This window comes from Ailuropoda melanoleuca, chromosome 13 (genome assembly GCF_002007445.2).
Source record: "Ailuropoda melanoleuca isolate Jingjing chromosome 13, ASM200744v2, whole genome shotgun sequence".
NCBI classification, from domain to species: Eukaryota; Metazoa; Chordata; class Mammalia; order Carnivora; family Ursidae; genus Ailuropoda; species Ailuropoda melanoleuca.
In genome coordinates, this window is record NC_048230.1 from 39,469,655 (window position 1) to 39,482,544 (window position 12,890).

Consider the following 12,890-nt stretch of genomic DNA (forward strand, 5'->3'; position numbering starts at 1 on the left):
GGGCACCCTCCCGGCGGGAGAGCCCAGAAACGCCGCAGAGGGAGCGGGCGGATGCGCCCCGGTGGGGAGGCCACCCCGGAGGGAAAACCCGCCGGGGCTGGAGGGAATGCCGGCCGCCTTGGCGGTGGGGGGTGGCGCTGAGATCCCCAAAGAGAGCCCCCGCCAGGGCCCTCTCGGACACCCTCCTCGCGTCCTCCCGTCCCCGCACCCTCTAGAGTCTGCTGTAGCATTTTTATCCCCTGGCCTGCGTATTTTTCTTAGTAGCGCCTAGCAGACGCTCCCACATGTGACCGGGCGGTCCGTCTCCACCAACAGGCAGGGTCTTACCTTTGCCGCTCTCGCTCAGGCTGCGTCTTTAGTACCTAGAACAGTTCTTGGAACAAAAACATTCTTGAATTCATGCGGCAGAAAGTGCAAGGACTCACTCCGTCCAGACAGATGGGGCATGCGGGTCCCTCTGGTCCTCGACTTTAGCAATGGTGACCCATGGAGAACTGGCTCTCCAGCCCAGAGATTTTTGGAGTGAGAAACTGTAAAAGGAATAACCATGGAGAAAGGCATAACTATAGAGAAAACACACTCAGAGCTCACCATTCCGGGTGGATCCCTCTGCAATTCCACTCGCTCAATGGCACCCAGGGTCATGGCAAACAGCACCCACCCACCCCCCTTGCCTTGGGAGCAGCACCTGCCCTGGTCCCTTCCCATCACTGCAGCCCCCCCACCCAGAGCCTCTGGAGGTCCTTCCAGCACAAGACCCTGCTCGGCCGACGCCCTTCTCAGCATCTGGGGCTCTGTTCTCCTTTCTCTTTTTTGTTTTACATTCCCCCTGGTTTTGTACTGAAGTCCCTTTCAAAATGAGGTCTGGCATGGCGAGGGCAGCAGCATTTCAGAGGAGATCTTTGGGAAGGAGGAAGAAAAGCAGGAGGAGGAGGGAGGTGGAGGAGAGCCCTGTGAGGAGGTTAGGGACACTAATGACTGATTCCTACTGTCTGCCATGCCATCTTCCTTCACGAATTCCTGTGAGCTTAGCCCTCCGATTCTGTATAAAAGGGTAAGATTTCTTTACCAGGTCAGTATTCTAAGGGGCTGCAGTCTAGAAGACCCATTCTCAGCACAGGCAGGCGTGCACACACAGACACACACATGCGTGTGTTCACCATTGGCTTCCATATCCTAATTAGGTTTTCTGTTTTCCCACAGCTCTGCAAAGATGGCATCAGCCCCATCTAATCCATGGAGTCCCAGAGAGATGAACTGATCTCCCCAACACCCACCCCAAATTACTAAATGGCAGAACTAGAACTCATATCCAGGTGTCTCCTCCAAATTCAATTATCTTTTGTTTCTATCAGATTCTTAAGACAGAGAACGAGGAGGTGCCTTTCCCCCACCCTACCCTACCTCCAAGTGCCTCGCCTCCCAGATATCCTAGCATTTTCAGGGACGGGACATGTACAATTTTTAAAAGCATGTTTGATATTAATATGCAGTATGATAATACAATTTTATAAAGGTGGAATTCCATGGCCTTTATCCTATAAATTAGGAAACTTCCTACAAGGTAGGAAGAAAGTACCAAGAAGCCCCTCGCTTCCCCCTGGACATCTAAGTGACGCTGTTAGGAAGCAAATGCTGAGTGTCAAACAGGAATGGAGGCGAATGTGCCGAATGTGCCCTCGCGGAGCTCCGGGAGCGGGAATCCCTATGGGTGGGGCTGGCTGGCAGTCTCCCTGGAGAGAAGCAGACTTCATTTAAACCTGCCTGCGAAGGAAGAAAACAAGGCATTCTGGGTCTTAAGACACAGAGAGGGTTGGGAGATCGTTAGGGAAGGCAGGAGAGAAAGGCTGGGACCAGGGGCTGGAGGCACAGAGAACGGCAGACTGAGAGGTGGGGGCTTCTCCTGCAGGCTGGGGGAACCATAGCAGCCTTCAGAGCAAGGGAGTGACTTGTGTCGTGTGTTTGGGAAGGGTCATCGGGCACAGTGCAGTGGCCCACTGGAGTGCAGGAGACTAGTCTGGGGACTTTTCAGTATCCGAAAACAAGAGGGTCCTGAGGGTGTAGATGGCAGGGGAGGGGCGCTATAGGAAGGGAGGAAGGAAATCAAAATCAGGAAGACTGAGGGCACCTACCTGGGTGGCTCCGTCGGTGAAGTGTCTGCCTTCGGCTCAGGACACGATCGCAGAGTCCCGGACTCGAGCCCCGCATCAGGCTCCCTGCTCATTGGAGAGCCTGATTCTCCCTCTCCCTCTGCCCCGCTCCTTGCTTGTATTCTCTCACTCTTTCTATTAAATAAATAAAATATTTTTAAAAACCCACAAAATCAGGAAGACTGAAATAGACAGTTCACCAAAGCAAATGTACAAATGGTTAATGGGAACATGAAAAAATGTTGGACATCATTAGCCTTCAGGGAAATGCAGATTAGAACTCCCAATGAGGTAAGTATGGCTCAATGTAAACGGCCAGGCACCACTAAACATTGGTGAGGGAATGTGGAGCCACTGACCTCTCATTCGTGGCTGATGAGAGGACGAGGTGGCACAACCCCTTTGGAAAACAGTTTGGCAGTTTCCTGTAAGGTTAAATATACACTTACCCTATGACCCAACCATGCAGCTCCCAGCTATTCAACCAACAGAAATAAAAACATGTGTCCACATAAAAATGTGTACCTTGATGATCATAGGTGATCGTAGCAGCGTTGTTCACTGTGCCAAACTGGAAACAACTTGAATGTCCAACTACAAGAGAATGGATGAACAAGTGGATACATTCAAAGAACACACAAAATATAAAGGAGCAGCTGGTAGAGGCCGAGAGTGCAGAGGAACAGTGTGGATGAACTCCGAACGCCAAGGGAGAGGAGCCAGACAACACACGAGTACTTACTGTATGATTCCATTGACAGGAAGTTCAAGAGCGGCAGAACTAATAGATGGTGGTTGAAATCAGATCAGTAGTTGCCTGGGGGGGTGGGGGGGACAGTGATTGCAAAGGGACGTGAGGAAACTTTCTGGGAGGATAGAAATGTTCTATATCTTGACTGGTTGTGCTCACGTGGGTGCATATGTTGGTCTAAAGTCATCGACCTGCACCCTCAAAATGGGTGTGTTTTATTATAGTTAATTACGCCTCAGTAGAGTTGGCAAAAGCAAAAACAAAGCAGGAAGGCAGATTGCCTTTTTAAATGGAAAGGGCTTTATTAGAGCTCTGAACACAGGCATGCCCTAGGTATACACTCAACAGAAATGTGAAGAAACTTACAGAAACATTCATAGCCACGGTACTCAAAATAGGCAAACCCTGGGGACAACTCCATTATCCCCCAACAGTACAATGAGAAATAAAATGTGGAATATGCATGTCGAGGTGTGTTAAACAGCCCAAACCTCATGTTGAACTAAACCAGACACAACAGAGCCCAGATTCCATTTGATTCCATTCATATAAAATTCACAAACAGGCTTAGGACGGCTGTTACTGATGGGGGTAGTGACCACAAGGGGACACATAAGGGTTTCTGGGGTCTAGTAAATGTTTTGTTTCTTGATCTGGGTATTTATTACCCTTTATAAAAATTTGTCATGCTATCCTGCTATTATGGGTGCATTTTTCCGTGTGTATATTCCATTTTAATTAAAACGTTTGCTATATTTTTCTAACTGGCAAGAGTTTTGTTTGTTTTCTTGCTTGCTTGCTTGTTGTTTGTTTAAGAGGTAAAAATCGGATATTAAGAGGTAAAAAGCAGATGTCACCCATAAATCCAGCAAGAGTGAAATGTGGGAAAGCAGGTTGGGGCTGGAGCTCCGTTCCCGTGGCCATGAGGTTTGGCAGCTGAGCGTGTGGGCGTGGGAGAAGGACCTGATCTGCTGGACTCTTCCCCAGTCCTCTCTGTCAGCCCATCCTGACCTCTCAGCCCCGCGTTCTGCCTCTCCCGGCTCCCAGGATCCTGCTCCCAGGAGTGAGAGTGAATTGTGAGGAAAAGTTCTGGGTGATGGGCCAGCCAGGTCCACAGCTTGGAGGCTCCCTGCGTGGCTTCTCATAACAGGCCCCCGGAGCCCAGTGAGCAGGCCTGGGCAGGCTCTTTGACCTCTGCCCACAGTGGGCTGCTGTCCTGCTACCAAGGCAGAGACAGCCAGGGCTGGGACCTGTCTACTCCTCCCAGCCAGCCTCCCCCTAGACCTCCCTCTGCCCCCATCCAATCTCTCACCTTTCCGCATAAGACTCAGCAAATGGGAAGAGCACAGCTTTGGAGTCAGACATGCTTACTAGCTGTGTGGCTTTGGGTGAGTTACTCAACCTCTCTGAGCTTAGGAGTTTTATATATATGAAACAGGCCGTTAAAAGAGTGAGATAAATATCAATGGGCATTTTAATATTTTTTCCTGTACCCCAATAGTTGTGCACACCCTCCTTTGGAGACCGCTGACCCACAGCCTGAGGTCTAAATTGCTCAGTGTGGCCTTTGAGGGCCTCCAAGGTCTAGCTCCATCTCTGACTACTCTTCTGCTTTCAGCCAGAGTGGCTGCTCACTGACCCCCAAAAGCCTGGGACGCTGGTGCTCCTTCTCACCTCTGTCTTCATTCCTGGGGTAATTGTTTCTACTCCCGCACCCCGTCTAAACCCCACCCATCCTCCGGGGTGCTGGTAACTTCAGCCACCCCTACAAAACCTTCCCAACGTTCCCATATATTTCACTCATGCCACCAGTTTTATTGAGCACCTACTGTTTGCCGGGCGCTCCCACTCACAGTGTCTGTGCCTTGCTCTGACCTCATCATCTGCGAGCTAGCGTTAGACACCGGTTGTCATGCCCTGCCTGTCAGTGATCCCTCTCGTGCCCTGTGACCTATTGTAGGATTCCGCATGTTCCCAGGTCTGTGTCATCCGCCTGCATTAACCCAGATAAGTAGCAGTAGCTGTTGTAACAAACAGCCCCAAACATCTCAGCAGTAAATATAGTACAGATTTATTTCTTGCTCACATCACAGTCTAACATGGGCCAGCTGGCCCTGCTCCAAGTGGTGACTTGGGGGTTCAGGCTCCTTCCACCGGGTGATGCCTCTGCCTCCAACACGGACAATGATGATGCCTGGGGGGTGGGAGCGGAAGAGAAAACATGAAAAGAAGGTTTTAGCTCCAGGTTTAGAGGTGGTAATGCGTCCCTTCCATCTGCATCCCACTGGCCAGAATCGGGGCACGCAGTCTCACCACAGGCAGACTCGGGGTCACTGCGTCCCTGTGCCCGGGGAGAGAGGGTCATATAAGTAGTAGTCTCTGCCCACTGCCGATGCACGCTGGGCTTCCTGAGGGCACGGACCCCCCACACACCTTCCTTATGCTTCCCTGAGCTTCCTGCATAATTTCCAACCTGCTACCTGACACACACTCACACACCCGTCATACCCAGCACAGCGCCTTGTTTACCGGCTGATGGACAGACCCATGTGAGTCAAACCAGGTTGCCTGAAGGAGAGGGGACGGGGCTTGGTGGGGACACGGGTCCTTCCTGCTGTTTGGACAACACCCATTCCCTGAGGCCTCACACAGTGTGTGGCACGTAGTAGGTCCTCAGTAAACATTGGTTGAATAAATGAATAGGTGGAGGAATGGAAAGATTAGGAAAACAGGGTCAGGAGCATGGAAGGAGGAGATAAAGTTTTTTTTTTTTTTTAATTAGATGAAGAAGAAGGTACTGGTCCAAACGTGAGAGGGGTGACCTCTCCCAGGCCCCAACAGATGGGGTGCCCGTGGACCTACTCAGGCACAAATGGGGTCTGTGTGCGAAGGGATGGTGTTAGATGATGCTGGGTTTGGCCTTCCTGGGACCTCTGGAGTTCCCCACCCTGGGGCAGCGATGATTCTTCCTTTCTGCAATCCACGTCTTTATTTGCTGGGGTTCATTGGGGTTAATTATCATTGTGGTTGGGGTGGGGTGGGAAGGAGCCTTGCCCCAGCCCCAGGCCCTGGAAGGGGATCATGAGAGTCAGGCATAGGTTTGGAGACCTGGAAGGCTGGTACTGGGAGGCTGGGGGACATGGGGTAGATTAGAAAGGTAAATCCCACCGGCATTGTAACCATTTCTAGGCTCCACACCTGGGTGGCCAGGTCCGTAAGCCTTCCTTGTCTTCCACCCATTCATGCTACCCCCCAAATCATCAAAGCCCAGTGAGGGCCTGCTCCAGGAGGCAAGCAGCATTATTCACAGGGGTGGGGCTGAGCACTCGATGGAGAAGTGGCCGGGCTGTGGCTCAGATCTTGATCAGCTGAGAGTGGGACGGGCATTCCAAGCTCCCCTGGCTCTGGCCGGGCAGGACCACATCGACAGGACGTCTCAGCATCCGCCTCACCTCCAAGGACCCTAGCCCTGGCCCGCCACAGCCACCTGCCGTGTGCCTCCCACCTTCTAGGCCGCCAGCCGCTCTGCAAGGACGAAGCCAGGTTGGTGATGGCCCAGAGGGGCAGGTCAGGGAGTGAGACAGGTAAGGGAAAGGGGGCCAGCCTTAGCTGGTGGGGAAGGTGCTGGGTCTCCCAGGCTGTCAGCGCATCCCCACCTGACAGGAAAGGACACTGAGGCCCATGCCACCTTTCCAAGTTATAGAGCAAACTAGGTTCTTAAAAAGCCAAGGCTGGAGCTGTTAGCAACCCAGACTCCTGACCAGTGAGGTTTTCCAAGGGTCACATGGTCCCTCCTCCTGCATCAGTTCAATACCACAGTCCAGTGTGTGTGAGTGACTCTGGGGTGTAGATTAGCCTGAAAGGTGTGTGTTGGACCTGGCAGGGCTAGTGCCAGGGCCGGAAGGGGAGTGAGGGCCACACTTGCATGGTGTGGAGGCAACCGAGAACAGTGTATATAGCAGGGCTCTGGACTCAGACACACCCACGGTCCCATTCTTGCTGTGTGACCTTAGGTGAGTTGCTTGACCTCTCTGAGCCTCAGGTTTCTGACAAGGTGACTTGGTGTGGATGAGGGTGATTCTACCCAGCTTACTGGGTTGCTGGAGAAAGCAATAAGATCATTTCTGTACTATGAGTATCAACGGACCACCATAGGACAAGTGCTCGTCACTAAGCTACTCCTTGTCCTGCTTTACTTACAGCATTATCGTTATGCTGAATATTGATATGATTTAAATCCAACATATATCGGTATCAATAATGATACTAATAAATGGTTCCTGCGCACAGAGGAGGGCTGGGGTTCAGGGGCATGATGCCTCCTCCCTCTTCTGCTCTGCAAATACTGAACAGGCTGTGCAGGAAGTGCGGGGACCATGGGAAGGGGAGCTTGGGACAACCCAACATGTCGGTTCTCGGGGCCTCCAGCTCAGGGATGCCCAGACCTGGCTGATACCCGCTGAGTCCTCCCCATCCCCAGACTCCTGTCTACCAGGTCCCTGGGCTAGTCCTCCACCTACTGGGTGTCAAGACCTGAGCTAAGCGCCTAATATAGTTTATCTATGTGGGGTTTAATTATCTCCACTCGCAGATGGAAACTCAGAGGCTTGGAAAGGCAAATTAGCCTTCCCGGCAGGCGGCAAAGCTGTGCACCCCAATTAGCCATGCCGGCCGAGGGGAAGATGCCCACCCTGGGGCCTTGGTAAACAGGCTGCCCAAAAAGGTCGATTTGCCTCTACCCGATCCCCATCCTTCTGGGCCATTGGTCCTTCTCCCCCTACTGGCCATCCCCCAGGGTTCTGACCCACAACAAACCAGTCACCCAGAGAGCTTGGAGAAAGCGTTATGGGAACCCCCAATTCAGGGCAAGGGATGGGGCAAGGGGAGGTGGTGTGGGGGGCCGGAGACCTTCCAGTCTAAAGGAGCTGGGGCCCTAAAAATAATAGAAGGAGTCTAAAAATAGACTGTAGACAAAATCGTGGAGCCCTGTGTGTGTGTCCACACACGCACACACATGCATACGCATGCACACTCCCTTCTTCTGGGAAACTTGGAGGCCCTGAAGCAAAGATAAATGAGCAAGACCACAGAGACCACAAGCATGCTCGGCTCACAAATAAACCCAACCCTCCAGGAGAGCTCTGGGCCCACGACACTCACCCCGTGCTTGCAGAGACCACGTCAGTGGCGTCACCCACATTACACACACACACACACACACACACACACAGGCACACACAACGGAGAACGGTCAGCAGTAGATCCGGAAGCAGAGCAGGAAGGGGGTAAACAGGAATGGAGGAGGAAGGGGAGGCAGCAAGTTCTGCCTGTCCCCCATCCCACTCCCCAAGTCCTGCCAGCCGAGCCCCTATTCTGACCTGTGCCGGGGAGAACCTGGGGAGGTGGCTCAGTGAATGGGGTAGAAAGAGCCAGAGTTTGGGGTTTGAATCCCACAGCATGGACACTTGTGCCGTCAGCCCTTTGGAGAAGTGATCTAACCCACTTGAGTCCCGGTTTCCTTCCCTGTGAGGCAGTGATACTGTTCCCAAGGCTTTGCTGTGCCCGGTGTGTGCAAAGCGCTAGATTTATGCTCTGAGAAGGCAGCTGGCTGCGAGCAGCAGCGCAAATGCCCCAGAATTGACACCCTGGTTTAGGTGCTTCCTAGCAGGTCATTTGTCCTCCTGAATCTCAGTTTCTCCCCATGTAAATTGGGCTGGTCAAGAATGCCTTCCTGCCCTTGCCACTTGGAGACAATGCTGTGAGGGTGCTGTGTGCTGTAACTCTGTGGGAAAAGGAGAGCCCCCGGGGCAGAGACAGTGGGGGTCAGGGCCCAGACTTGCCTGGCAGCTGCTGTTCCCCCCACTCGCTCTCCTCCCAGGGAAAGCCCCTTCCCCCACCCACAGGCTCCCACCGACTACTCTTCAGGGTCCCGTGGAGCAACTTCCAAGGGTGTGTATACGCAGAGCGGGGAGAGGGTCCCACAGAAGGCTTATCCACGCACCCCCCCTGAGCCCGTGGAATGAAGAAGCCAGAGTGAGAGAGGGTAAAACTGGGATTTATAGCCTTAAAGGATTTCCAGGGCTCACCACACTGGCATGCCCCGAGGGCCTTTCTCCAAAGACCAGATTGGTGGCTCTGAATGGACTTGCCAGAAGTTTCCCCACCTCAGGCTCCAAGCCCCATCAGACTTAGCCATTCAGCTATAGAAACCCGGGGAGCAGCTGGTCCAGAGTCAGACAGACAAGGAGTCAGGCCCTGTGTGTACTCTTACAGGCTGTGTGACCCAAGCAACAACCTAGCGCTCTCAAGTCTCGGTTTTCTCCTCTGACAAATGGGTTCATTGACCCCCCCATAATTATTAAATGAGGCTGTCATGCGAATGCACAGAAATCACAGATGTAAAGTGCTGACATCCAGCAGGTGCTCACTAAATGCTCACCGTCATGAAGAGACATGCCCACAGCTGGGAGCCAGCCTGCCTGGGTCTGAGCCCTAGCTCCACCGCCTCCAGCAGTGTGAGCTTGGGCACGTTTTATGAACACTCTGTGCCTTGGTTTCCTCATTTGAAAACCAGGAATAACAATGGTGCCCGAGACCACGCGAGTAACACGCCGGAAATGCTTGGGCCACACCGTGTGCTGCTACGGGGACTATTGGTGGGAGGTGAGACCTGGGGAGGTGAGACCTGGCTCAGAGACCAGTGCTGCATGCCTGCTGGGTCTCACACAGTAACCCTGCAGGTGTGGGGTGAGGAGAGGAGGGGCTACAGGGTTCTGGTTCAACCCGAGACAGGGACCGGACCGAGGTGGGGACAGGGACAGGGAGCCTGAACTCCTGGGGAGACAGATTGAGAGAAAGACGCTAGAGGAAAACCGGTCCTCTCCTCACAACATTTCTGACACCAGACGGGGGTTCTTCCCACACCAACAATCAATTCTCCAGCTCTGGACGCCAACTGTCCTGTAATTTCATTCAGTTCTGAAGCTGACAACGGGGTGTCAGGCTCCACAGGTCCCGGAGCTCAGTCCCACACACGCACCCTCACTGCTGATGTCCCGGGTCCCCAGGGTACCTGCACTTCTGTGCAACTTGGCTAAAATGTGGAGGTTCCCTGAACCCGCTGCCTCAGCCTCAATAGTTTGCTGGAACAGCTCACAGAGCTGAGAAAAGCACTTTACTTACATTTACTGGTTTACTGTAAACATATTATGAAGGATCCATATAAACAGCCAGATGAGTTATACACGGGGTCCAGAAGGGTCCCAAGGGCAGAAGCGTCCATCCCTGTGGAGTCAGGGGAACCTGCCCTCTCAGAACATGTGTGCGCCCATCAACTCAGATGCTCTCTGAACCCCGCAGAGTAGGGGTGCTCATGGAGGCTTCGTTACAAAGGCATGATCGATTATTAACCCAATCTCCAGCCTCTCTCCCCTCCCCCAAAGGATGGGGGGGCGCTGAAAGCTCCAAGCTTCTAGCCGTGGTGACCAGGCCCCACCCGGAAGCTGTCCAGGAGCCCACCCAGAGTTGCCTCGTTCAAACAAAAGATGCTCCTATCATCCAGGAACTTCCACGAACTCAGGAGCTCTGTGTCAGGAACTGGGAGCAGTTACCAAATATTTATTGCTTATTACGTGACCAACAGCAAGGGAGCCTGAGGTCTAGAGAGATGAGGCAACGGAAAGCGGGGAGAGGGGAGGAAAGACTGAGCAGGAGCCCCAGCGTTACAGGGAGAGACAGGGCAGAGACACCAAGAGACAGGGAGACAGGCAGACTCTCTGGTCATGACGAAATGGGGGAGCAGTCTTGCTCCCCTGTCTCGGCTGGCTTTTACCCTCCCAAACAGCCCCCCATTATCCTGCCCATTGGCCCCACAAACCAACCTGTCCTCTCTCGGCCCAGCGCCTCCAGGCAGGTGGATCAGCCCTGATGCATGGGCCCCTGAAGTTGCCAGCATGCCCCCCCATGCCAGGCTGAGTCTGGCATCTGCCCAGGACCAGGCGTGCCTAGGTCAAGGGGACCCAAGACAAAGACAACCCCCACCAAGGGCTACAAGTGCCTGGGAAGCCAATACGCCATGGTAAGGCACGCAGGCTTCAACACCACAGAAACTTGTCTTTGAGGCCTGGTTTGTCCACCTGCCAGCTCTGTGACCTTGGGCAATTGGCACCATCGCTCTGACCCTCTGTTTTCCCACCCATGAAACAGGGATAATATCATAATATAGCTCTTGTTTTCCAGGGTTATATGGCTTTAGTGTGAGGATTAAATGTATACAGGCTGACACCTTATTAAGCTCTCAACATTAATTGTAAAAATGGGAAAGCTTCCCTCTGGGGACAGGGTGCCCGAAGGGACCCAGGTCAGGGAGCCTGAACTTTCCTTAATTTACTGGGACCTAAGGAATGTCACAAAGCCTCTCTGATGGTCCATCTCTTCATCTATGGAGTGGGGCTAAAACTCCTCACCTACTTACCCCGCAGGACTAGGGGAAAGTTTTCGATAAACTCTAATGTTCAGATAGCATAATGGGGCCAGGCCAGTGGGCCTCCAGGAAAGATGCCCAGCCCTTTGGGTACCCCAGGATTCCCCGGGAGCCCTCCCACGGGATGGTGGCCCCCTTGGCTAGCTGACCATTCCTTAGCCAGTGGCTGAATCACCAATGCCCCCAGCTGGCGGGATGAGGATGCCTTCAGTGCCGTCTCCAGGAGCTAGTGTGATTGGTGGGGTTGATGTATGGGGGTCAGAAAAGCAGAACTGCTCCCTGGAAGCCCCTAGGATTCACCTACTGGGTGGGCGGGGCCACAAATGCGGTGAATACCTCATGGGCCTGAGGCCACCAACAAGCATGATCAGTACTAACTGACGTGTACTGAGTACCAGGCAGTCGGCGAAATGCCTCAGCATGCACTATCGTTCCATGATGGTTTCACCTCCTGCTGATCCACGGGGTTGACACTCTTATTATAAAGAGTTATAATCACTTATTTTATTTGAGGAAACAGACTCAGAGAAGCTGGGTAACTTACCCGAGGCCACACAGCTGGAAAGGGCCAGAGCCAGCTTTGCGGCCCTAATCTGGCCGGCTGTCTCCCGAGTCCTGCCACCTCCTGTACGACCCAGGCTTATCTCAGAGAGGGTGACACAGGCATGCCCTGGGAGCACAGGGCTGTCATGCTGTCTGGGACCGGTCGACATAGGGACAGGAGGCAGCTGGCACCATGGGAGGCATCAGAAGACCGAGTGTCACTTTGCCCATTTGGCTGCTGTTATCTCCTGCCAGCCCCTTGCCCTCTGGGCCTCAGTTACCCCATCTGTAAAATGAGGTTGCATCACATACCTGGAGGCCCTTCTCGCCTCTGATTCATTCTGACACCCCCATCTCCAACAGAGTAGTAATCCCATTTGTGATGTAACTTCAGAGCAGTCGAACTAAGGCTTCTTAACATGGGGTCCCTGGACCCCTCAAGCTCCAGGAGCTGCCCGGAATGACGAGCAGAATTGCATATGAGTGTGTGTGTCTGAGGTGCATTTTTCCAGAGGAAGTGTCTGTGTTATCACCAGATTCTAATCCCTAAAAGCAAAGAGCCACGATCATCTAAACCTTTAAAACTGCCCTAACCTCGATCTCAGTTTTAAGGGGAATGGGTCGAGAAGGCTGAATCCCTACCATGTAAAATTCTTCCCTTCCCTGTGTTTGAAGTCCCCTCAGCTGCTCCTGCTCCCGTGCCCCAGGCTTCCGCCCTCTGGCCACACTGACCCCTGGAGACCCCAGCTCCAGGGCTTCCGATTAGTCTCTGCCTCTACACTGAAGCTCCCATCCGCTGTCTTGTTATTCGGTCCTCACCCCGCTGTCCTTCCCCTGGAAGCGCGGCGCCAGGACTGGAGGGTCTTTCCGGAGGTAGGTGCAGTGACCAGGGTGGCCAGTAGGGGTCGCAGGGTGGACAGCCCCGTGGAGCATCTGAGGACAGAATCCCGCCCCCTCCGCAGCC